The 27,889-nt window shown below is 37.0% G+C and overlaps 1 pseudogene; it reads left to right on the forward strand.

Moving 5' to 3' along the window:
- Positions 1–130: 130 nt before the first annotated feature.
- On the forward strand, positions 131–27,329 carry LOC121829667 (TGF-beta receptor type-1 pseudogene; annotated as a pseudogene).
- The last annotated feature ends 560 nt before the right edge of the window (positions 27,330–27,889 follow it).

Genomic DNA, 27,889 nt, shown 5'->3' on the forward strand with positions numbered 1-27,889 from the left:
ATATGCCTTCAGCATTGGGGATATTCACATCATTATCCAGGACTGCGAGAACTTGGCTGCTGGAACAATCAGATGTCGGAGGACATTTTCTCAGTGCCATTCCTAGGTGCCAATCTCATGCTCAATCGTGATGGCGCCCGGCGCTTTTGATTCTGAAAGAACAAGTGAGAAGTTCCTGGAGGCGTCTCTGGACTCCGGTAGGAGGTTTGAAGTTCTTGACAAGGTAAATCTGTGTATGAAGAACTCCACTGCCTTGGGGCCTCGTCACAAGGGGCCATCCACAATTGCTACTGCGCCTTTCATTCCATCAGAGACATTAAAAGTGCTGCTCTCATCAGTGTGGCTGCAAAGTCATTAATTTTATGTTTGAAATGGTGGGATAAGAGATACATTTTGTGAGCTTTTCAGATGTCAAGTGAATTTCACTGAACCCTGAAAGAAACAGTTCACGTTTTCTCTTTTAAGATTTAAGATGTTATGAGAGACTGACTGATTGACTGGCATTGTTCAGTGTTACAATTATAGGAACTCTTTAGTGTCATGGTCTTGAATCAATCAAAGTAATCAAGAAACGTTTTAAAAGTCCCCACTCCAACAAAAGTCAAAAAGTAACCCTTCATAAGAACATGGACAGAGTAGATTTCATAAAAAAATGATATGTTATGTTAATCAAAACCTCTTCCTAATCCACTTTTGCTCAAATCTGCATGCTCTAATGCCGATGTGAATGCAGCAACAGAATTTTTTTGAAGGATCCGTTTGTGAAGATATTCTGCTAACTACATTGTGCTCCTTAGAAACTTTGGCAAACTTTAAGCGTGAAAGGTAGATTATCATTACCACTATTTACATGAGGTCATTGAGACTGAGATCGGTGGCACACCTACTGGGCAAATGGCAAGACTTGGGACTATTTACTTTTCTCATGGCCACAGGTAGTCAAGTACAATTAGGACAGATGTCATAAGGTCTATCTTTATGATTCAAAATCCAGTTTTCAGAACAAATGTTATTTAAAAGATATTTTATTTAGAAACTCTTTGCAAAGATATAATCTTAGTTCCTGTGGTGGTAAAGATAGATTATCACCAGGGGAGATGCTTCTGAATATGTCTGTCAGGGATTATCTAGGTTATATTAAATTAGGCAGGAATATTACTCTTGAGACTGATCAGTAGGATTTCATGGACTGGAGTCCTAGATTAGACAAAAAAGCAACCTGGCTAAGGATGCAATTTGACCAGATGCCTCAAGCTTTCTACTCACAGAGCACATTCACCATCAAATTGTCAGGTGAAATAAACTCATCTTTCCTTAAATACATTTTCCAAATATTGTATTAGATCCAGAGTAAAAGTAATGAATACAGTTACCCAATTCAAAATATTTAATATTCTGTATTTAATGTATTCACTAATATTTATAAACATATATTTACACTTATATAGAATTATATTTATAAATAAATAGACCTAATATAATATTTTTAGTTAAACAGAATGCTATCATTCTTTTACAACTATGGCATACTTTAAATTTTTCTTTTTTATTGAAAAATAGATTCATTTTTTTCATACAATATATCCTGATTACAATTTTTCTTCCCTCTACTCTTCCCAGTTCTTCCTACCTCCCCTTCCACCTGGATATACTCCATTACTGTCTCTTAATAGAAAGGCACAGGCTTCTAAAAGATAACAACCAAACATGACAAAATAAAATATAATAAGATAAAACAAAACCATCACATTGAAATTAGACAAGGCAAACCAACAGAAGGGAAAGATTCTGAAGAGAAGACACAAGAATCAGAAACTCACTCATTCACACAATTCAGGAGTCCCATAAAAATACTAAACTGAAAGCTATAACATATGATCAGAGGACCTGGTATATAACCCTGTGCTTGCTGCTTTAGTTTTTGTAAGTTTATATGAACTTTGCTCAGCTGATATAGAGACTGTAGTTCCCCTGGTGTTTTCCATGCCCTCTGGCTCTGATACTGTTTCTGTCTTCTCCTCTGTGGAGTTGCCTGATCTCTGAGTGAAGGATTAGATGGAGACATCTCATTTAGAGCTATGTGCTCCAAGGTCTCTCTCTCTCTCTCTCTCTCTCTCTCTCTCTCTCTCTCTCTCTCTCTCTCTCTCTCTCTCTCTCATGAGTGTGCGTGCACACGCGCGTATTGTCTAGTTGTGTGTCTCTGTATTTGTTCTCATCTGCTTCAGGAGGAAGCTTCTCTGATAATGGTTGAATTAAGACACTGATCTATGAGTATAGCAGTATATCATTAGGAGTCATTTTATCACTACTTTCCCCTTCTTTAGATCAGTAGCATTTGGTTTTATATTAGGTCTCTTGGTTATCTGTTCTCTAGTTCTTGGTCCTTCAAGCAGTGTTAGCTATGGGTTCTGTCTTGTGGAGTAGGCTTTACGTGAAATCAGACATTGGTTGGTTACCCCCACAAGTTTGTGCCCCCATTGCCCTATTTTCAGCCAAGAAAGATTGTAGATCAGAGGTTTTGTGACTGTGTTGTTATTTATGTTTCTCTTTTGAAAGCCTGTAGGGTGCTTTCCTATGCCAAAGACACTAAAATATAGGGTTGAAGACTCAATGTAGGCACCAGCTCTAACTATCTGAGTTTAATGAGTTTTATGTGGGTGTTGTCTTCAGCAGTTAGGGCCTTGCTCTCAGTTTGTGGAGGGCAACCTATTGTCTTGGTAACTGCCTGGGTTGTTTGGGGATTTCCATAGTACCCCATTGGCCAATAACTCAATTAATGTTAATCCAGTCCCAGTACTGGAAGCTTTATTTGGTGACAAGAGATTTCTATCTTGGAAGCTGTCTCTCTCATTATTTAGAGACTTCATTAGGACTGCCATCATATATTATAGGAAATTTCCCCTGTAATAGGTTTCCATACAACCCCTCAAATGCCCCTCAATTCTGTTTCTTACCACATTCTCTACCTCAGCAACATTTCCCTCCCCATGCGACCCTCTCGTCCCCATTCTCCTGGCCCCACTCCACCTATTAAAATCTGTACTATTACTATACACAGACACTGGGAGATCCATGTGTCTCTAATAGTCCTTTCTTCTATATTGTCGCTTGGTTATCATTTCTTTAATGGTTAATATCTTCATATAAGTGGATACATACTATATCTTTTAGGGTCTCGAGGATTTTTTCTAGTTCTATCCATTTGGCATACTTTCTTTATGACATGTGAAGTTTTAGTTTAATTCATTGGAGTTTGATAATTCTTGTCACATATTGTAATCTGTTCCTTCATTTGGCTCTAGTCACATTTGAAATCTTTATTTCAAAAGCAGAAAATATGTTTAAAATTTTGGCATGTTTCTTCTTCCATCTATAAGTATATTAGTTACATTTTTCAAAGTGCATATGGCTATTCCAGTTACAGACACAGCATTCCTGATTCCAATATTTTCTCTGCAATCTCTCTGAACTTAAAAGCAGGTGAGGGAGTTGGAGATCACATGCTGGTTTCCATAACTGATTCAAATTATAATTTAGAACTCTGGGGGAACAACAACAACAAAAAAGTAGAAATGTGTATTCTACAACAAATATTAAATCCCTAAATACTACTTTACATCTTTCAGGTAATTTGGGAAGGAGGCTGTGTATATATTAAATGTGCAACATCTTATAAGCAATCCTTATATGCTAAACCACGAGGGATACTCAATAATTGCTGAACAAAATGAGAAGTATGTTTCCAATTTAGAAGAACAGAAAAACTACTGTAAATAAATAGTGTAAGATAATATAAGAAAATTTTCACAGAGCTATCTACTGACATCAGGCAAAACAACACAAAACAAAAAACAGCGAAACACCAAGCTCAGCTCCCTCTAGGTCATTGATTCAGTCTGCAGACGTGGCTGGGAATTCCATGTTCTTATATAGTGAGTTCAATGAAGCCACTTTGCAGAATGATGAGCCCTGTGCAGATACTTTAAAACTCTAACCAAAGCCTAGATGTCAAAAAGAGAAGATCATGGGGGAAAATCCACTTTTTTTTTTTTTTTTGGTGAACCTCAGCTTCCTATTAGTAAAACTGAAAACATTTCTTTTTTTTTTCTAGATGTGGAGGGATTTCAAAAAGTAAATGAGGTTACAACACAAAAAATGTCACCATTTTCTTCAAAGCTCAGTAGCAATTGTCAATGAGGAAAAGTCAGCAAGCAATATCATAAAGCTAATTAAAATTATGTCAGAAGATAAACTAATTAGGACACCAGTGTACAGAGATATGTCATTGTGTCATTCTAGAAAAAGGAAGAAGTAAACATTGATATACTCAAAAACATTACATGAAAAAGAATTTCGTACAATACCAGGGAAGCAAATTAATTACTGCCTCACTCAACACTGGCAGAGAGCTCAAAAATAAAACCTCTAGAGATGTGTTTAAAGTTTTAGAAATACCCATAAATAATTATAATTTTATGTATCAGTTAAGATTTTTTTAAAAGAGAAACCTTGTTTTCCAGCTAGGATTCACTGCATGATTAATCCTTTAGCAAAGTGACTTCTTATTCTCTCTAACTCACCAAACGAAGTCACTTAAAATGACATCTATAAGCATATATATGTGTGTGTGTGTGCGTGTGTGTGCGTGTGCGTGCGTGTGTGTGTGTGTGTGTGTGTGTGTGTGTGTGTGTGTGTGTGTGCTTCTCTGTGCATTTTGCTGCTCTGGCTTGTCTCAAACTCTTAGACTGAGGTTGACTTCCTATCTCACCATCTGAAAGACTTAGGGCTATAGGAATGCCCCCCTCCTGGCATGGCTATAGTTCCAGGCCTGTGTAAGAGGGCAAAGCCAGTGAAATCTTGACAGTGGTTTTATCTTCAAAGGTCTAAGTCTTCCCATTATAAATTCATTTGCATGAAGTGCTGACAAGCTTCACTGTGAGAAGAAAGCACATTACAGCTCTTCCATTTCTGAAATCCGGTATTGTGCACAAGCTATGGGCTGCATCTTTGCACATTTATCCAAATGTTCCACATTAAAAAAAAAAAAAAAAAAAAAAAAAAAAAAAAAAAAACAAAATCGGGTACTGTCAACAGAAAAGGAGCATTTTGAATACATCATTCAGAATACAAGCACATTTGAGAAATAGACTTAAGAAAAGGTCAAATAGGAGGTTCTCAAAGCAGGCTGAAAACTCTCCGGTGAATGCTTGTGTCTGTTTAGAAACTGATAGACTGCTGACGAATGCAAACCTGCATTTCACATTGTTTCATCTTCTGTAACAAAAGCTAATTAAACATTCCTACATTTGACTGTATTGTGTGCTTTTAAACTTTTAAAATAATTCCCTTAAGCCTTTAGTACTACTGAAAAAATGCATTTATGAGTATAAAAATTCTGCTAGAAGTCACCATGGTTAATTACAGTAAAACAATCTTTGTGATTGGTATCATGTATAAAGTTAATTGTCTCATTAACCTTAGGCATTTCAATCTAGTCCCATTATAAATGAAAATCAAAAGGAGGGCCAGATATGAAAAAAATAAGTAATGACTTCAAAACAGTGTACATTCCTCATTGTGATCATGAAGATTAAAATTTGTCTCTTTAGGTTTCAAAGCAAAATGTGCTAGAATGTCAAAATGATGTTTTGATAGAGAACTGGCCTTCCTGTGAGTGGCATCCTCAGAGATCCTAGCACATCTCAGGTTTCTATAGTTATTTCTCTTCAACAATTCTATGTATAGGCAAGTTGAAAATTAAATAATTACTTGAAAGAAAAAGCCCCTTCAATATCTGAGAAGTCCACAGGTAGCTAATAGAGAACTTTTGCAAACTTCTTGTAGCATCTGTTCCACTAGGCTGCCTAAGGAAGAATTTAAAATGTCTAGACTCAATGGTTAAGACATAATAAAATGGCAGGCATTGGGTAGCATTCAGAAGCAATATCATGTATAGGCAAAGATTAATCCATGCTGTCACCAACATCTAAAATATGAAATCTATGGTCATGAAGATGATTTAAGAATGCAAATTATTGATCAGTAATTGAAATTATCTGGAAGAAGTAAGATATACAATAGCAGTGACTCAGATAAGTCAAGCTAAGTAGAATCATTTATTTTTATCATATTTGTGCTTGTTGACTCAAAAATTATGTTGAAAGACAACACAGCACAGTATTCAGATGACAAAGCTATCATTACTTGAAACTTTACTGAATAAATAAATACCACAGTATATTTACTTGTAGATGGGAAGTAGTAAGTATTTGCTTCTGTTGTCTACATAGTATCCTACTAGGCAAAATTTGTGGTGATATTTGTAATCTAAGAAATACAGCTTTCATGAAGATCAGAGGACAGAGCCAGACACAGAGTTAGCCACAGAGGTCAGGCAGTGTGGCACATACCTTTAATCCTAGCACTATGGAGGAAGAGATCTGTCTGAATCTCTGCAAGTTCAAAGCCACCATTTGATTAATTAATTAGATTAATCACAAGATTAATACAGTTTAAAAGAGAAACCCAGGCATTGGTGGGCACACACCTTTAATTTCAGCACTTGAGATCACACAGCTGTAATTCCAGTACTTGAGAGTCACATGTCTTTTATTCCAACACTAGGAAGGTTGAGACAGGAAGTGATATGGTCGGGCAGAGAAATAAACATAAGGCTAGAGGAGATAGGAATTAGGCCTTTTTGGCTGAGGACTCAGAGGAATTCAGTCAGGATTTGTGGAGATAGGATCTTCTCTTTTTGGCTGAGGAGTTGGAGAGGTGAGAAGTGATTGTGGCTTGTTTCTTCTGATCTTTCAGCATTTACCCCAATATCTGGCTCCAGGTTTTTATTATAAGACAATTTAGGATTCCTGCAACAGTAATTGATTTTTTTGATTCTCATGGATGTTGTTGAGACTGAAATGTCCAATTTGGCTTCATGTTTTCTCATGTGAAAAAAAATGTATTTCTTGGAATTGGAATGTTGGCTCAGCAATCAGAAGTATATATTGCTGTTGCAGAAGACTGGGATTCTGTTCCTAGAATCTGTATCTTGAAGCTCAGAATTGGCTATAACTCCAGTTTTAGGAGATCCTATGTTCCCCTTTCTTTGACTCCTCAGGCATCTACACACACAAACAGTAAAACACTTAAGTAAAAAGTAAAGGTCTGTCTCAAAAAAGAAAAGAAAAAAACAAGAATGAAAGGCATTATTTACTTGTATAATCCTACCTGGGGAAAAAAGGGAGAATAGTATGACCAATGTGTAAGAACACTGGTCTGTTCTGCGCACTGGTTCACAGGAGTGTACTGGTTGGCATCCTCCCTGTAAGGAGTATATGCAGTTGCCTGAGGAAGATGAAGAACATCTGCACAGGAAGATTATAAGATCTGAGACAGATAAACAGGAGTTCAGAGGGATTCCTTTTTCAGTTGAGGTAGAACACTTGAAAGGAACTTTGTTCTCTTACTTGGTTTTTCTGTTCAAAACAGTGAAATTAGTTGTTGTGTACTCCCCATGATAACAATTCTTTGAGATATCTCATGTGAAAGTTTTTTTAATTAACTTAATTTTAATTAATTTTTATTGATTATTTCTGGTTTTCACATCATGCATCCTGATCCTGTCTCTTTCCCCATGTCCCCCACCGTAACCACTTTCTGCCCTTGCAACCTTGTCTCCAAAGCAAAACAACTTTTAAAAGAAAATCCAAAAGCCATTTCAAACAAACAAACAAACAAACAAACAAAACAGAACAAGAAAGAAAGAAGGAAGGAAGGAAGGAAGGAAGGAAGGAAGGAAGGAAGGAAAGAAGGAAGAAAGGAAAGAAGGAAGGAAGGAAAGAAAGAAGGAAGGAAGGAAGGAAAGAAGAAAGGAAGGAAGGAAGAAAGAAAGGAAGGAAGGAGGAAAGGAAGGAAGGAAGGAAGGAAGGAAGGAAGGAAGGAAGGAAGGAAGGAAGGAAGGAAGGAAGGAAGGAAGGAAAGAACCTCTTTGTGGAAGCTGTGGTGTAGCTCAGTGAGTCAGACATTTCACCCTTTATTCCTTTCATCTTCATTTGCAAGTGTTTTTTTGCCATGAGTCATCAGTCTGTTTTGAGACCTCTGGACTTCCAGCTATTGTTCTGTGTCATGGAGATCCTGCAGTTTTGGATCTGTAGGTTCATCCCCTTTCCCTGCTCTCACAGTCCATAGATGAGGTGGATGTTGGGGTGGGTCAACTCACAGCACCAGTCTTGGGCCTGGGTATCAGCCGGATTGGTCAGCCTGCCAGGTCTCAAACCACCTCCCCAAACACACACTGAAAGTTCTCCAGCACTGCCTTGGACTTCCCATCTAATCTGTTCTCCTGTTCTTAGGCCATTGGTCCATCTCACCCATGCTCACATCACCAAGGCCAGTCCCACTGTTTTGCCCAGGCAAGGTACAGAACCCTCTCTCCCAATTGCTGTAGCAGGAGTACTATGGCTGTGTGTGTGTGTGTGTGTGTGTGTGTGTGTGTGTGTGTGTGTGTTCTATTCTCACACCCTCAGGAGGTCTGGCTCACCTGGACCTGTGACAACAGAGTTAGTGCTAGTGTGGTGCCTGAGTGGGTTGCAGGGCCAGTTCTGTGTGCCGTGTGCTGCAGCTGATGAGGGACTCTAGTGAGTATTGCACTCTAGTGATCATGGGGCCAGCTCTTTCACCTACCACAGAAAGCAAGCGGTGGGGGGGCATCTTTCCCTCACCCATGCCACCATAAGGCAGATGAGGGGGCACGGGGTCAGCTCTCCTACTCTCGTGCCCTCAGGGTTGGCTTGTCTACATAACCTTCAACAGAATCAGCTCTAGTGTACTGCCCAGGTGGGACGCAGGGCATGTTATCCCGTGTGCCGCAGTTGGTGGGGAATAGGGATAGTTTTCCACCTCTCTGGATCCCAGGGCCAGCTCTGTCACCTGCTGTGGATATCGAAGGGTTGAGGGTGAATGTTTCTACTAGTAATAATAATTATTTATAATATATAATAAATTTTACACACACACACACATATATATGTATATATATACATATATATATATATATATATATATATATATATATATATATATATATATAATGAGCGACCCCTATTGATTACATAGTCAATTAATATTACATTTGTCAAAAGATACATACACACAGGCAACTCCAACTATGCATTTGACCTAAGGAGCACTGAGCCACTGTGCCTTGGGTCCAGAGGCAGATTCTGTTTTTCTGGTCTCTGTCCTTAGAGCAGGAATGAAGAGGCTATTGCATCTAGACTCCAAAAAGGAAGGCCAGAATACTTGCCTAAGAAAATAGGTATGTGCTGACAGAGTTGATGGCCCCAGCAAGGGGCACTAGCATACCCTTTTATTAAAAAGTATTAAAATGTATTATTACATTTATTAAAGGGCTTTCCTTTACAGCTGTACCAGTCTGTAATTAAAAAACAAACAAACAAACAAACAAACAAACAAAAAAAAAACCCAGTAAACTCTACTCCAAGTATTCGAGGAATAATCCCAAAATACAGCTCTTCTAAAGTAGTATTCAAAATAGAAACCCAAGCCAACAAAGGCAGATAAGGACCTGATTCTGGGACCCTGATCCTGCACTAAGGCATTTAATAGCAATATAAAAGACATTCAAAAACACTAATTGAAAACCATTAAAATGTAGTATGCTTATTTATTTTTTAATAACCATGGCCATCTGCTTTTTTGGAAAGAAGCAAGAGAATTTGCACAAGGAATGTTGGCTGGTAAAAGGGTTATTCTTAAAAGAAAAGATGAAAAATCCGGTCAACAAAAGACATTCTCCAGGGAATAAGAGGAACAACCTGAGATATGTTATTTTTTGTTTATTTGTTTTGTTTCTGTTTTTCCTTATTGGAATTTTTTTTTTCAGTGAGAGAGAGAGCAATACTGAGATCTTGCGGACAAAGGTTCTGGATGGACAGATGAACATGAGCCACTGGTGATATTTTAATTGTACTGAAATGTGATTTTATTTGTATGTTAATAAATAAAGTTGCCTGGGGGTCAGAGCTAATAGCAAGCCATAGCAGAAACTGGGAGGTGGTGGTGCCTTTAATCCCAGCTCTTGGGAGGCAGAGCTAGGCGGATCTCTGTGTGTTCAAGGATACAGCCAACATGGAGACACACGCCTTTAATCTCAATACCAACCATAGAAGACCTGGAGGTCTGTACAGACAGACAGTGACAAGGAGGTCATGTGGGTGGGTTTACAACCAATGAGAAGGCAGAATAGAAAGTCTATAAAAAAGACAGACAGGAAGTAGGTCTCTTGCTGAGGAAGATAGCAGTGACAGTGAAGGGTAAGTATTTTAGCTCTTAGCTATCGCTCTGACCTCTTGGGCTTTCATCTTTGCATTGGCTCTGTGTTTCTTATTTAATGAGATGGTTACATCTACATGAGCCAGATGCTGTAGAACTGATTTTATACTGTACCAACAATACTTCAGATTGTGAAAGAAATAGTTTAAGAAAAGTCTGCTATTATAACCTGGTGATCAAAATCTCTGTCTGGGCTAGGCTGTCTCAATAGGTAAAAGTCCTTGTTGCTTTTGTAGGGCACCCAGGTTTGGTTTCCACTACACAGATGGTGGTTCGCAGCCATCCATAACTCTAGTCCCAGGGAATCTGAAGTCCTTTTGTTGATTTTTCAGGCACCCTACACACAGCTATAACATAAAATACATTTAAACAAACAGTCATATACTGTAGATGGATTTTTCTCTGGGCTGACAGCTCACACATAATGACACAGAGACTTCTTATTAATTATGAAACCTTAGCCATAGCTGAGGCTTGTCCCACTAACTCATATAACTTAAATTAATCCATTAATACTGCTCTATTTTCTGCAATGTGGGCATGTCCCTACTTCCCAGCCTGCTTCCTCCATGTCTTGCTGTCAACTCTGCCTTCTTCCCAGTGTTCACTCTACCTGGAAGTCTTGCCTATACATCTTACCTAGCTATTGGCCACTCAGCTTTTTATTACACCAATCACAGCAATACAACTTCACATAATGTACAAGTATCCCACAACAGTATATGTAAATAAATGTTTAATCTTCTGGTCTTCCTCACTCTCTTTTTAGGTTTGGGCTACTCTTTGGGAATATTTTTATTCCCTTCTACACTTTTCTCTTTTCAGATTCTGCAAATATTTTTTTTATTAACTGTGAGATTATGAAGTTTTTCCATAGCAGTTCATCAATCCTGTGGGTCCTGAATACAAAAAGGACTCATTTACGGAAATAAAAATCTATAAAGAATGAAAATAGCTGTTAAAAGCCTGCCCATGGCTCATCATATGTGTGAAATAAGGGATCTTAATTGCTTTCAGGAACCAGCACCATGGACGTGTTACCAAGCTCATCAGGACCCAGTTACTGTTCTCTTCACCTGTAGCTTTGACTGTGCAGTTCTTTGAAAACCCACACTTAAAATGAAAACATACTAAAACTGTCTATGAATACTATAGCTTTATTTCTTCCTAATTTTTACATCTTTTTGTTTTCTTCTCTTTGATGGTTTGGTTTCTGTCAGCTTAACACAAACTGGGGTCATCTGGGAAAAGGGAACATTGCCTCCATTAGAAAGGACTGTAGGTATTGTATTGGTTGAAGTGGAAGGATCCAGCACACTGTGGGCAATGCCACCCCTGGTAGATAGCTCTGGTCTGTATAAGAAAGCACACTGGATAAAGAGTAAACAGCACCCTTCCATGGTGTCTGCTTCAATTCCTGCCTCCCAATTCATGCTACAAGTTCCTCCCTTGGCTTCCTTGATAACAAACTATAAACTGTAGTCCAAATGAGCCCTTTCCTGCACAAGTTGATTTTGCTCAATGTTTTATTTCAAAAATAAAAATCAAACTAAGACATTCTCATAAATGTAAGAGTTTCTGATTGTGAGAGGGGAAAATATGTTAAAACTACTTATAGTGAATAGTAATTGAGGTAAAATTCAATTCAATAGATACCATTCTCAAACAAAAGAAAGAAAAGCATCACTTCCAGATAGTGAATCTTATAGTATTTTCATAATACATTGTGATCTCCCTTTTTTTTCTAGGTATATGGCTGTGTGAACTTACTTTCTGTGTATGTCTACTTTCATGATAAAGTTTAATCTGCTTGCCCATACTCTTTTTTTTCTGACCCCATATGGTTTTACATTCTTATTTTTTGAGCTTTATCTTATCCATGTAGACAATTCTACTCACCAGTAGTACTATCTAAATACACAACTTTATTCTTTTATTTTAATTTCCAAGTGAAAAATCAATTAATTAATGAGATACACAGGTGATTCCTTCTGAATTAGTCAGTGCTTGTCAGTAGTTCAAGTTATAAAAATGTAAGTGAACAGGTCTAATATGTTGGCAAATCTTATAGGCACAGTAGTGTTTTAAGAATGCATGATACAGCCCAGCACTTGGGAGGCAGAGGCAGGCAGATCTCTGTGAGTTTGAGGCCAGCCTGGGCTACAGAGGGAATTCCAGGAAAGGCTCCAAAGCTATCCAGAGAAACCCTGTCTCAAAAAAAAATGCACAATACAGATGAAACATGTGCTTAGTGTTGTATATGTTATTGCACTGCATTTATACTGTTATGCAATCAATGTATATGTATTCAAATTACCAAAAGCCACATAGAATGTTCTGGATATTTAGAAGTCACATATTGTGTTTTTATTCAACTACATCTTAATTTATACTGTTCTTATAACTATGCTTAACTTTTCTTAAAGGTTATTCAATAAACAAATAACATACAAAGACACATCATTATTGGTTGCAAATCATCCCCAGTGCTGTAGGGGAATAGAAATATCTTTTTAAGAAGATGTGTAAGTAAATGAGCATGTTACATACCAAAGCAGAGCAAAACCCTATAAAGTGCAATTAAAATTTCCAATGACATTCATGTAATTATCTTATTAGTCTCCTAAAAATAGCACGATTATGATTAAATGACAATTCCATGTATTATTAAATTACCAAACATACTGAGCAAACCTAGAAAATGTCTTTAGTAAATAGATGATAACAGTATTATTTGTTGCAAAAAACTGAAGAAAATTTGTAATGCAAATATATACATATTCTACTGGATCTTTTATGACTTAAGAAAAGCACACATGAGGAATGACTCCTTTTAAATTTTGTATACCATACTTTACCTATATACAGAAATTAAAGAGTTTATACATTAAAACAAAATTGATTTTCATAAGGAAGATATAAATATAAGGCTTCAAGTTTTATAATGGTTCTGTAATATTTAGTAGGAAAGAGATGGCAATAAATATGCAATTATTTCACCAAATGTATTAAATGAATACATATACAGAGTTACTTTTTAAAGCATGCCACAATTCCCAATTCATTAAATGAGATGGAACAGAAAATATAGTGTTCTATTCAAGAGCTCTATTAAAATTCTTATTCTCAAATTTATCTGAACCCTATCTCTCTAAGTAATCAACATGATAATTATTTCAAGAATCCAGCTTTTTTTGTAATTATCTTTAGAAAGGCTGACGCTTAAAATAAATGGATAGTATCAGTCATATAAATGCTTACTGTATATTATTATACTTTAAAATTTTATTCATTGCAATTTTGTACAACCCAGTTGCTTATAATTTGCTGTAATTGCTCCTCAAATAGAGCATTAAGGTTTATGGCTTCATATTTTCCTTGACTAAAAGGCTTTATTACCATAACAATGCATAGAAAATGGAAATATTGATACCCATAACCTCTAAGTAATGTTTGCTTATTATTTAATGTGGAGATGTGCAGCTTAATTTTAAATGAATCAGAAAGTGCCAAGGCATATTTTTTTCTCCTTTTAACATATTGCTTCTGTCCTAAAAATCTTAGAATTTAAGAAAAAATTCCATTTTATTATACATTTTGATTACAAAAAGACAGGTGTTTCTCTTAATATCTGAGATAAGGAGAATGATATTCTAATTTAAACCCTAGTTTTTCATTTTTCGAACAACTGATGCCCATTGCATGAGTGTAGAAATTTATCGCCAAGACTGTATCTATTAGGATCTAGACATAAAAAGGAAAAAAAATGGTTTTTAGTGCAGAGGGAAATAACCTTTTACAATATTAATAAAGACTCTCTATACTTACTATATATCTTTGACCTATAATGTCGGAAATATAGATTGCACTCTTAAATCATGCACTTCTAGCTTCATACCAAATTTGTACCATTCGACTTTATCACAAATGTGTCCAGATTTTTACAACATCTGGCACATTCTTAGCAATTAGTTTTGGGCAGGCTGCAGTGCCTCTAGTCTCAATTGCACAGTCCATGCACATGCACATATTGTGATTAGTAATGATTTATTCAATGATGAAGTCATTCATCTTAGTCTGTTAAATCCTAGAACTATGAGAGTTGACACGTACTATTTGTGCTGTAGTTTCATTGATAATATCAAATTCTTTCTAAATATAAGCCAAATAGAGATGAAGACTCAGAAGCAGTTGGAATAAGTACTATCTTAAGGTGGAACATGCTCAGGAAGCCAAATTTTTTATGCCGGTTGGATAAATATAATGAAATTCTGTCAATGATTCCAATTCTTTTTCAAAACAGGTAAGTAAAGTATAGTGTTCAGAATACTCGGAGGGATCTTACAAATTTTAATTCACTTCTATCATTGAATGGCTAAACATATCCTTTTATTTCTAGGGAGCACTATCTATGAACAGATTATAAAGGAATTCACTTTTGATAAATGATTGTGATTTTTGGAAAAGGCTAACGTGATTTATAGTTCACTACTCCCCATGTGATGAATTTTCTCATTCTTTTACCCTATCTAGTTTTTGTGCTTAAGCTCTGCAAGGTGGCTTCCATAGCAATTTAGAGATCTTTTGAGCTGACTATGGTTGTTTACATTTATTTTAGTAATGCTGCCTCCTTGTTGTTTGAGTGTTCACACCTTGCGTATTAGGAATTCCTTATAATGATGAATACAAGAGAAGGCATGCTTACACATTTAAATACCTTCCTCTTCCTCTGCATTGAAAACAGTAGAGGTTTTATATTTAAATTAGATACATCTACTACATCTAAGCTGACACTGTAAGTATTATCCAGATTGGAAGCAATCGAACAAAGAACTGCATTCCATGATATTCAATTCTATGAAATGACAGTCTGCATCAATAAAGGAGATGTTTTGCCTCCATTCTTTCTTGTTCTAGGAAACACAGATTGGATTTAAGATCCTAGAAGCTGACTTAAGTGTGCAATGTCAGAATATTTGAACCAAGCATCAGCTATTGAAAAGAAAAAGAAAAGCAAAACCACCACCATGTGTGGAGCTGCTGAAGTCCTGAGTGAATATATAAGAACAAATGAAGTCCTGAGTGAATATATATATTTTTCATATGAAGAGACCATGTCAAGTACTCCAATGCCTTGAATCCACAAAAATAACAAAGCCTTCCCCTGGTCCATGTGTAGCTATGGACAGTAGGAACAAAAATTGTCCACCAAAGCTCCCTCTCTGTGAATGTATTCTGAAACTGCACCCTTACAGCACTCTCCTATTGAGATTAGCTCAATCTGCCTCCTTGATCAGCTATATACAACAAACCCATCTCCTTAATCAGATCTATAAAAATAAACACACTACATTTCTCAGCTGCAGGTGGTGTGTCTCTATTGGAGTGTACTGCCTGTTCAGTGTCTCTGTGTGCCTCTTTTCTTCATTAGCCCTATACTCAATTAGATCACTTTCTAAATTGTGAAGTTCATGGTAGATCAGTAGTATCCACTCTGACACTGAGGGAGAAATCTCCTGTTACTTCAAGTACTGAAATGTGGGAGTCTCTGTCCATGCTTGAAATAGGAGTATAAAGGACAAGGTATTTGATTGTGAGCACTGTGCATACATGTATGTGCATACATTGAACATATTTAGCATTGAGGAATTGAATTTATTAAATTTTATTATATGATAAATACTAATTGATAAATTAATAATACTGGATTTTAATTCAATTCTTTCAATGCTACATCTCTTAAATAGACATGTAACTATTTTTAGAGACATAACCAAATATCTTTAAGACAGATAAAATTTACATGGTACAGATAATTAAATCAATATTCTTTTGTTACTGGGATATTGTTGAATATTTATAGCATTTCTTCTTTTTGCCTCACTTAAATATCAACACAGTCTGTTTTTAAATGATGGGAACAAAGACAGTAATTTATGTAATCACTGTTCTCTTTTGGTTTTCATTTATGATATCAGATTTGTCTGATTAAAGAAGAATAACATTTTTGTTAGTTTGAAATTTCTTTGAGATCAATCTGTGTAAAGCCAAAAGAAGGACATTTGTAGAACTATTTTTAGAATCCTATTGATCAAACACCACTAATATATATACATTCCTGAAAACTGCATAGAGATGCCAATTGATTCATTGAGCCATTATAGAGTTAGGTGCCAGGAGCCTTTTCTCACCTCATGCAAAATGAAATCCTCCTCTTCATTTCACCCTTATTCCTGTTGACATTGTCACTTCCTTCTCATATCCATAAATATATTCTTAATTATCTCCTTCTTTTGTTTTATATGTGTAATCTAAACATTTTATCTTAAATGTAACATGCTGGGGATGTCTTTCTGTATGCTGTGAACATGCTGCTCTGATTGATAAATAAAATGCTGATTGGCCAGTAGCCAGGCAGGAAGGTATAAGTGGGATGAGCAGATAAGAGAATTCTAGAAAGTGGAAGGCTGAGTCAGGAGATGCTGCCAGCTGTCACTTCCTCCATGAGAAGTAAGATGTAGAGATATGGGCTAAGCCATGAGTCATGTGGCAAGGTATAGATTTATAGAAATGGGTTAATTTAAGATATAAGAACTAGATAGCAAGAAGCCTGCCACGGACATACAGTTTATAAGTAATATAAGTCTCTGTGTATTTACTTGGGTCTGGGTGGCTGTGGGCCCTCATGGGACTGGAAAAAACTCCAGCTACAGGGATATATCTTTTGCTGGTAAGTTTTTCAACTTGACATAAACTAGATTTATCTGGGAAGACAAAACATCATTTATGTAATTGGCTCAACCATATTGGATTTTGAGTATTGTAAGTAGAATCTCTATGTGTGAGACTGTGAGCAATGTCTGTGGGACATTTTCTTAATGACAGATATAACAGGTCCAGCCAACTGTGGGTGGTGCTCCCATTGGGAAGGGGGTCCTGGACTGTATAAGAAATCAGGGTGAGTGAGCCATGTTCAGCAGGCTAGGAAGAAATGTTACTGCCTGCTCCTGCTATTACTTCTGCTTGACTTCATGTCCTGACTTTACTCAATGATGGACTGATTGGGGAGGTCAAGTCACTAAACCCTTTCCTCCCAAGGTGGTTTTGTTCATGGTATTTTGGCAAAACAGCTAAAACCTAACTAAGAAATACTTATATATCCCAGTGCAACTTGATTTCATTCAAAGTTTTGCTGATTCTCAATAATATTGCTTTCCCTGACACCCATTTAGATTAATCATAAAGATAGTGATCAACTTTTGAGGCATATAGGCTAATAAAAATGTGATGCAAAATAGTCTTGCTAATAATGTGTTTAAATGACCTCTTCTTGTGAGCTTATTGGCTTCTATAACATATCACACTTTTATAACTTTATTTGATTACCACAGTTTGACTAGCACTGTCCTTAGTATTACCAGTGAATATAGAAACTCTTCAAAGGGCAATTGGCAATATTTTCTGTCAGAACTCAATTATAGCTCCTTTACCTTATGCCCTACATGTCATAAAATAATTTACTTCATCACTAAGAATGTTGAATGGTTCCATATCTACACTCTTGCATTGGCTCCTATAGATTAGGAACTACAGAGGGGGTTCTCTCTGATAAAAGTGTAGCTTGACTTTTTTTAAATTCATATTGCTTCCAGACTTTCATTTCTTACCTTTAATAGTTCACTTGGATTATGGACAAATGAGCTTCTCTCTAATTGAATGGCTTCATCTCTTTACTTCCCCCCCCCCCGAAAGTTGATGTAAGCTATTTATAGAGACCTTGTTGTATAATTTAATCTTTATTTTTTATCTATTAGAAGACTATATAAATTGCTAGTTTTACTTAGACATTGTCAGTCCTAGATTATTCCATAACAATTATCACTACTGTTGCTAACTTTATCACAGAATTTTGATCCATGGTAGATGATGGGGGAAGAGAGCACATACCAGCTGCAACCTGAAACTGAGATTGAGTAATAATGGCTGACTTCTATCATATGAATGCCCAGAGTTTTAAAAGTACCTTCCAGTTATATTTCCAGACACTGCTAATTGTAATTATAGGATATCCACAGCATGTTCCTAAACTGAAAATGCAATCTTGAAATTCAAGCCATTGGGAAACCACAAGGACAAAAACCAATGTAAAAGAAAAATAGTCTTATGAACACTAAGATGAATCAGTGGTAAAGGAACATACTGGCAAGCTTGGCAAGCAGAGTTCTATTAACCAGCAAGATGAGAACTAACTCATACAGTGATCCTCTGATCTCTATATTCAAACCACAGAATTGAAAAAAATATATTATACATGCATACATACATATATTATATTACATATGTATATATTATATATGAGAGAGAGAGAGAGAGAGAGAGAGAGAGAGAGAGAGAGAGAGAGAGAGAATTAAGGTTAAGGTTGTAACAAAGAGCCATATTAGAAAGGTAGGACTGCTGACCAAATTCAAGGTCATAAGATTAATGTGGTAAGAGTTTATCAGTCAATTTAGCATAGAGGAATAATATATTCTATGTGTTAGGGAAAAAAAAAATGAGAATTTGTTTCTTCTCATTTGTTTTTTGCCTATCCTACTAAGGATTTAAAATATAATTACTGTTAAAAAGAATACATGCAGTAAGAGCCAAAAACTCCAGTATGCAAAGCAGGGTCTCAATAAAATCCATTCCAGAGGAACCACTAACGCCCCTAGAGGAACAATGTAATCACTATAAAGTCTTTGATTTAGATTGTTTCCAAATACTTCTCTCACATGTTTTAGTGGATTACCATCACTTGTAGCAACACAGAGCTAATTCCACTCATTTTCTATTGTTTGATTTTCTGATATATGGACAATAGAGAAAAGAAGATGGTTGATCACTAAAACAAAGCTGTCTGGTGAGCCTCTGCCATAGGAGGAGCCATTCTCCTGATAGGAAAGGTTGCCTGGAATTTATTTCCATAAGAAGTGTATCATATGCACATCTTCAGAGGATCTATTGAAAATATGCATAAAGGTCTAACTTGATTTTTTTCTTCTATTTGTGATTGTTCACATTTATAAATCACAGTTGAAAGGATCTTTTTTCCTAGTTTCATACAGCAATGAGTATATTGTCAATAGGACATAAAAATTCTTGCAACTCCTTCCCTTTCCATTCTTCTGTCATGCAATTCATGTCAACATAGTCAGTGAATGAGACAAGTTAGACATACTACATCAGGAGACAAATTCTCCAGGGCTGTTTATAGCCTTAGGGCAAGGCGTTCGATATCCTGACAGGTGCCTTTCTTACACTAGACTTTTCCTGTGTGTCACAGTCTCTTTAGCCACTCAGGAGCAGAGAGGCAGTGGCTCCAATTGATTTTTGGACTGTTATCAATATAAATAACAATTAACTCTTATGTCAGCTGCTAGGAAAAAACATAAATATAGAATCTCTATGCTTCAAAACTGAATGAAAATATATGTCTTTGGGATGAATGATGCCACTGCACTAAATATCATAGTCAAATTAATATTTTTACAATCTCATTAAAATCATTTAGGTATAAATGAGGCAGGTTTCTAATTTAAGGCCACAGGTTACTTCCAACAGATAGTTTCTTTAGAATTTAGTTTGGAGTGAATTAAAGGCACCACCTGATACAAATCTATCTCCAACTATGACACCACAGAACTTTGTGTACACACACACACACACACACACACACACACACACACACACACACACATTATGTGTGTGCATGTATATATTATGTTTTTGTCTGTTTTAGCAAGGTTAGTAAGGTTCAAGACGAATACATCTGTAACAAACATATTAGCATGGGAAAATTTTAGAAATTTATTTATATAAAATTTTGTGTGGTACTAGGAACTTCCAAAATCAAGACCCATAGATTCATACAAATTAGACAGCCTTGGACAACCATTTAGAAAAATGATTGGTCACAAAGATGAAATAACCTAATCACAACAAACTGGGAGTAACTTGGTAAATTTTGTTTGTTCAGATATATTTGTATGTGTGTGTGTTCTTTTTTTAAATAGTATTTTTATTTTATAATTAACTTAATTTTACATATCAGTCACAAATTCCCCTGTCCTTCCTCCTCCAACCTCCCAACCGTCCCTCCAAACCACCCCTCCATTTCCCACCTCCTCCAAGGCAAGGTTGGGCTCCCCTGGGGAGTCAGCCCAGCCTGGTAGACTCAGCCTAGGCAGGTCCAGTCCCCACCTCCCTACACCAAGGCTGAACAAAGTGTCCCATCATAGGCGCCAGGCTCCAAAAAGCCAGCCCATGCACCAACACAGGTCCCAGCTCCATTGCCTGGGGGCCTCCTAAATAGTTCAAGCTAATCAACTGTCTCACTTATCCAGAGGGCCCAGTCCAGTTCCATGGGGGCTCCTCAGCCATTGGTTCACAGTTCATGCATTTCCACTAGTTTGGCTATTTGTTCCTGTGCTTTTTCCAGTCATGGTCTCAATATCCCTTGCTCAGATATTTTTGACCTTTGACTATAGGGTATGTCTCTTCTACCATGGTGTTCTAAGGACCCACTTGTAGGTGTGTAAGAAAACAAGTGTCTGGATGGAACAATAATGACAATTCAGATGACCTTTGTTCTTCTCAGGTATTCTACATTATCAATATGCCACATTTTTTGTATCATTCAAATATTTTTAGTGATTGTCTCTTTAGTACATATCATATAATTTCTTACCCAATCCTTCCAAATGTTTGCCCAAGCTCCAGCCTCCTAAATTTAAAAAAGAAAGGGAAAGTACAAAAACTTTGAAGTGCCTTTTTTGATCATGAATATAACACTTAAATTTCATGTTTCTTTACTTGTATCAACATGTATAATATACTAAACATTTTTATTTTACATGGTTAATATATTTCTATATTATTATTGAGAAAGTAAGTAAAGGTACAAAATTAAAGATGATGCCATATGATCATAAGTTTAAGAACCTTCACCAGCATTCTCTGGACCATAGACCAGAGAGTGACTCAAACAGTCTCATTTGCCACCACCTACCCCTAACACACACCTCTTCTTTTCTCATTTTTTGGATATATAATGGTAACATTAGACTCAGATATTTAAGCACATGGTCCCACACTGGTAGCACTAATATGTGAGTTTGTGGAACCATTAGGAAATCCAAACTCCTGGGCGAAATGAATATATAGAAAAAGGACTATGTATGCTTTTTTTTTTTTTTTCTGGCCATGGTTTGGGCACCAGCTCTTTTTACTTCCTGGTGGGTGCCATGTGACAAGACTTAGCATCACATTTCAACCACTGTGAAACCTGCCATGTATTCCCAAGTGGGATGGACTCTATCCCACATGAGCCAATATAAATCTCTCTCCACCTGCTTTATGCCATAATCTGCTAACCTAATGAAAAGGGTAACTAATACAGAAAATTGTTACTGAAAAATGGTTCCATTGCTGAGACAAACCTGACATTCCTGTTCATATGACCTGGGAGCTGGTTTATAGGAAGACGTTTTCAGTTTAAAGTGAGATAATTAATGAAAACAATTAATTGCTTCTGAAAATAAGGGGTATGTTTATATTCATAAATGATGAACAGGAAAAGAATACACTTTATGAATGATAACTAACTGTAAATCTAAATTTGGAATTCTATTAAATTCTACTAATTCACCTTATATCAAAAGACTAGCATTCAATGTTTTCAGTTGCCTTCATTTATGATATAAATAATTACAAGTCTTGGTTATATATGGAGTACTAACTTGGAACCAAGCTACAGTGAATACCAAGGCATAGAATTCTTAAACTTGGGGAACTTATAATTGAAAGGAGAGCACATGTTCAAATAACAATGATGAAATTAGGAGTAAATTATACTTTGAATGAAAGGTAATACATGCATGTGTAAAAATGGCATATATAAAATCATAGTGGTATGTAGGAAGTTACACTTTCCCAAAGCTATAACATTTAAGAAGGAAAAATGAGAGCTAAGAAGGAAGTAACAATACAAAGAGGTAAAAGATCAGAGAAAAAGCAAATTGTAAATAGAGCAAGCAGCATGTAGTAAGAGGTTGGAATGAAAAGATGAATGAGATGCTGAAGGATTTTGTAGCACTAATTTAGCTGTTCTGAGCCTTGGATTCCTAGTTAATTGAACACAAATAAGAATGTAAGTTCTAACTTGTTCACAGAAACTTAGTAAAATGAATGGTTTGTAAACATTGAAATGCTACACAAATAATTATTATCCTGCTTACTTAATATAAGTAATAAAGCTCCTACTAGTTCATGCATGTTTTGCAAACCTTCTACTTAGTCTTTTGATCATGTTCAACAGTTCCATGTCTTGTATTTAATAGAATGGAAAATAAATATCCAAGGCTGAGAAACAAAGTAATAGAATCTTACCCTCCCAAAACATACATAGATGCCCTATTATTAGAGTTATCTGAAAAGAATCAGTCTCCAAGCCTTAAGCAATTCTGAATTCCTTGATTATTTGAAGATGGTCGCAGGAATATAATTAAGTATATGAGGACCATATTCCATGTATCTATTTGTACCTGTCCTGTCCCTATTTGATGAAGCACAATCAGATAATGGTGTGATTTCATCCCATAAACCACACTTTTACTACTTTGAAGAATGCATTTTGTCACTAATGAGTACTATCTATGTTTGTTGGTCACATATAGACACGCAGCATGGGCCGAAGACCCTTATTTCACAGACAGTAAGTACTACCTTTTAAATTTAATAAAATCTGTGGTGATATATTGTGTACCCTAATAAAATTTGCCTAAAGATCAGAGAACAGAACAAACCACTAGATTAAACATAGATACCAGGCAGTGGTGGCACACACCTTTAATCCTAGCACTTGGGAGGCAGAGATCCATCTGGCTCTCTGTGAGTCTAGGAAAGAAATAGAGCCAGGCAGTGGTGGAACACACTGTTAATCCCAGTTAATTGGGAATCACATGCCTTTGTTTGGGAAGTCACATGCCTTTAATTCCAGCATTAAGAAGGAAGTGATATGGCTGGGCAGGGAAAGGTATATAAGACATGAGGAGACAGGAACTTAAGGCTTTTATGGCTAAAGAGCTTTCAGCTGAGGACTCAGACGCATTCATTCAGTCAGAGGATTCATGGAGTTGGAGAGGTGAGATGTGGCAGTGGCTTTTTCCTTTGTCTCTCTCATCTTTCAGCAGTTACCACAACATCAGGTTCCTGTTTTTTTTTTTTTTTTTTTTTTAATTAAAAGACCTTTCAGCAATTTGAGTTACAAAATAAGACAAATAGAAATCCTTAACAAGCTGCAGAATTCAATTTAAAATTAAGCCTGGTATTCTAAGCAAATTTTAAAGTATGGGTTCTTATGAAGGATCAATAATTTGGAGTACCATCTACACAGAAGGCAAAGTGTTAGCCACTTCCGTAGTATATCATTTAAAATATTCACTACTACACTACCAATGGCATTCTTTACAAAAGTAGAAAGTGAGATTCTAAATGTATATATACACAGAAAAACATATTAAACTACTTGCTACCTTGAGTAACATGATAAAGAAAGACAAATTGCATTGACTTCAAAATGGAGCACAAAGCTACACAATGCGAACAATTTATGATTGATGTAAAACAGATACACAGAAAAATAGGAGCAAGTAGAAAGATTAGAAGTAAACTCCTGTATCAGCCAAATGATTTCAACAACAGCAGGCCATGGAGAAAGCATAATATCATGCTCATCTTGTTTGTCAACTTGAGTGAATCTGGAATTAACTAATGATAAGCTGGCTGACAGACCCATGAAGGATTTTCTTGGTCAGGTTACTTAAAAAATGGGAAGACCATTATAAATGTGGGAAGAAGCTCCCAGTGACAGCCCAGATAAAAAGAAACTTGAAGAAAAAAAAATCTAAGGTTTGTGTGTGTGTGTGTGTGTGTGTGTGTGTGTGTGTGTGTGTGTGTGTGTGTGACTTGCTGCAAAATTCATCTACACTGGTGCTACTGTATCTTTTCCTAACATCAGAATCCACCTTCTTTGAGCTTCAGATGCTGAGGCACCCAGCCTCAGGAACTGAGCAGCTCTCAGATTCTCAGCCATGTCTATGTGAAAAGAGCCACTTTTCAACCCTCTAGATCATATTATATAAGCCAGTCTAATAAATCATATCTTAATATATGTATACATGCATTATATCTGTTTTATAACTTTAAAGACCCCTTACTCATGTAAATTATTCGTTCAATTTTTACTCTAAAATTTGTATATCTAATGCAGAAAAATAAAACAGGATACCTGTCTCTCACCAGTTACAAAATGTTGGAAAGACTTAAATGCAATACATGAAAATACAAAATTTCTAGACAAAAAAAAAAAACCATCAAGGAAAAGATTCTAGACAGAGATATGAGCAAGGAATCTTATGGAAGAAGATGCTAAAAAACAGGAAACACAAGTAAATATACACAAGTGATAACATAGTAAAGTAAAAAAATCTCTGTACAGAAAAAAAGAAATCATGAAACAAAGCAACTAATCCGACAGAATGGATGAAAATATTTATAAATTGCATATTGGACAGGGTTGATAGATAGAATATATCAATAATTAAATATTCTCCAAGGTAAACCAAATGATATCATTTAAAAATGGGTGGTATACTGGCTAGATTTATATTAACTTAACAAAATTCTAGTCATTATAGAAGATGGAGCTTCAGTTGAGAAAATTCTCCATATGAATTGACTTTATCAATTAATTATGGGGAGGAGGACTGCTAATTATGTTTGGTGCCAGTCCTGGGTTTGTGGTCCTGATTCTAAAAGAAAACAGACACATAAGCCGTGGTAAGCATTTGGCTCTGTGTTTCTTATTTAATAAGACTGTACAGAATTTCATCTACAGGGATCTCTTGGGTAGACTAGTGCCAGGTGGGAATGGGACCTTCAGGGATCAAGTTGAGGTGTGGCTGGAAGGGGAGGGTACTGAAAGAGATGACTGGAAAGGGGAGACTTTTGAGGGTCAGGTAGAAACCTGTGCATGGGAAAATCCCAGGAATCTAGAGTGATTACCCCAGCTAAGACTCCTAGCAATAGTGGATACATAACCTGAACTAGCCATCTCCTATGATCAGATTAGTGACTATCCCAGTTGTGATCAGAGAGTCTCCATCCAGTCACTGATGGAAACAGATGCAGAGACCCATAGCAAAACAGTAGGCTGAACTCAGGGAATCCTGCTGAAGAGAGGAAGGAGGGATTGTAAGAGCCAGAGGAGTAAAAAACACCACAAGAAAACCCACAGAAACAACTAACCAGGCTCATAAGAACCAGGGAGCCAGCATGGGACCAACCTAGGCCCTCTACATATATGTGACAGTTATATAGCTTTATCTACTTGTGGGAATCCTCACAATGGGAGCAGGGGCTGTCCATAACAGTTTGCCTGGCCCTTGGGAACCTATTCCCCATACTGGATTGCCTTGCTCAGCCTTAATACAGGAGGAGGCAGTGCTTAGTCTTACAGCAACTTGATATGCCATGCCTTGCTGATACCCATGGGAAGCCTGCCCCTTTAAGAACGGAAACAGAGGAGTAGATGGCGGTGTATGTAAAGGGGAGATAAGGGATATTGGGGAAGAGGAGGGAGGGGAAACTGTGCTCAGGGTATGGTGATATATTGTGTATCCTAATAAACTTATCTGGGGATCAGAGGACAAAGCCAGCCACTAGATTAGACAGAGGCCAGACAGTGGCAGCACATGCCTTTAATCCCAGCACTTGAGATCTCATGCCTTTTCTGGGAAAGCACACATGCTTTTAATCCCAGGAAGTGACATGGCTGGGTGGAGAATGGTATATAAGGCTTGAGGAGACAGGACCTTAGCAGCAGTTCAAACCGAGACCCTCAGGGTGAGGACTGAGGCTTTAAGTCTGAAGATTCATGGAAACAGGATAAGCTAAGGAGTTGGCAAGGTGAAATTGGCTGTGGCTTGTTCTGCTTCTCCGATCTTTCAACTTTCACCCCAATATCTGGCTTCAGGTTTTTTTTTTTAATTATAAAACCTTTTAAGGTTGGTGCTACATCTGGAAACCCAATGTTTGTGGCATGAATTCACGTAAAAGCCCCTGCCTGTGGCCTTGGAGTCCCTAGCCCATGTCTGAGCTGCATGTGGCATGCAGGTAGGATTTGCTGAAGGAGGCAGAGGCAGGAGGATCCCAAGTTCGAGGCCAGCCTGGGAGGCTTGCTGAGCAGAAGCTGTGGTCAGGTCTAGCCCAGTCCACCAACGGTGGCAGTGGGACCATGGAGATGCTACTGGTTGCTAGCTGCTTCTCATTATGTTGGTGGCAGCAGGATCACTACTATCAGGGAGGTAGGATTTACAGCTGCTTGTTCAGAGAACAATTGCCAGGATTGTTGTGTTACAAGAAAACTTTGGCAAATGTCGGTTTGGAGAAGTTTGGTGAGGCAAGTGGCAGGGAAAAGAAATTGCTGTGAAGATATTCTCTTCTAGGAAAGAATGTTCATGGTTCCGAGAGGCAGAGATTTATCAGACTGTGTTGTTACGCCATGAAAACATCCTATGATTATAGCAGCAGACAAGAAAGACAAGGGCACATGAACTCAGCTATGGCTGGTGACAGATTACCATGAGCATGAATCCCTTTCTGATTACTTGAATAGATACACTGTTACAGAGGAAGGGCTCAAACACACTCTGTCCACAGCCAGCAGTCTTGCCCATCTTCACATGGAGATTGTTGATACTCAAGGAAAGCCAGTTATTGCTCACAGAGATTTGAAATCAAAGAGTATCTTGGTGAAGAAGAATGGAACCTGTTGTATTGCAAGCTTGGGACTGGCTGTGAGACATGATTCTGACACAGAAACTATTGATACTGCTCCAAACCACAGAGCAGACAATAAAAATTTTCTTCAGTGATCTATGGCCACACCTAACAGTGACTTTGAAGTCTCCAAAAAGATGATGCAATCCCGCAACGACAACTGACAATTCCATCAGGATGATTATAATACCACTAAGCTCACAATGACCACCCAAAGATCAGATTTGGGCTACAAACTGTTCAAAACAATTTCGAGATGGCTAGCTGAGATGATGCAGCCTCACAGACTACTCAAGCAAGCACTTGAGACAAGCCCTGTACTTTCAAATTATGCAGAGACTAGACAACAAATGATATAGCTACCTCTCCCAGGACTTGACAATTAGCCCAAAATTTTTCTTTTCAGTATCCCCTAAAGATGCCTTCACCCCCCAGACAGCAGGAAGTAATTTTAAGAACATGATGCTCACATTCCCAAGAGGTGGGGCAGGTGGTTTTTTGGTAATTCAATGGGTTATGGATAATTGTCATTGTTTAAGATGGTTTGTTACAAGTTGTTAATTGTTAATGGTCAGGAAAAATGCTAAGCAAAGGAAATTAGAATTGGGGTTCTTGAAAAAAAGAAAAGAAAGAAAAAAGAAGATATAGATAAGAG

Source organism: Peromyscus maniculatus, chromosome 5, assembly GCF_049852395.1.
Source record: "Peromyscus maniculatus bairdii isolate BWxNUB_F1_BW_parent chromosome 5, HU_Pman_BW_mat_3.1, whole genome shotgun sequence".
Classification (NCBI taxonomy): domain Eukaryota; kingdom Metazoa; phylum Chordata; class Mammalia; order Rodentia; family Cricetidae; genus Peromyscus; species Peromyscus maniculatus.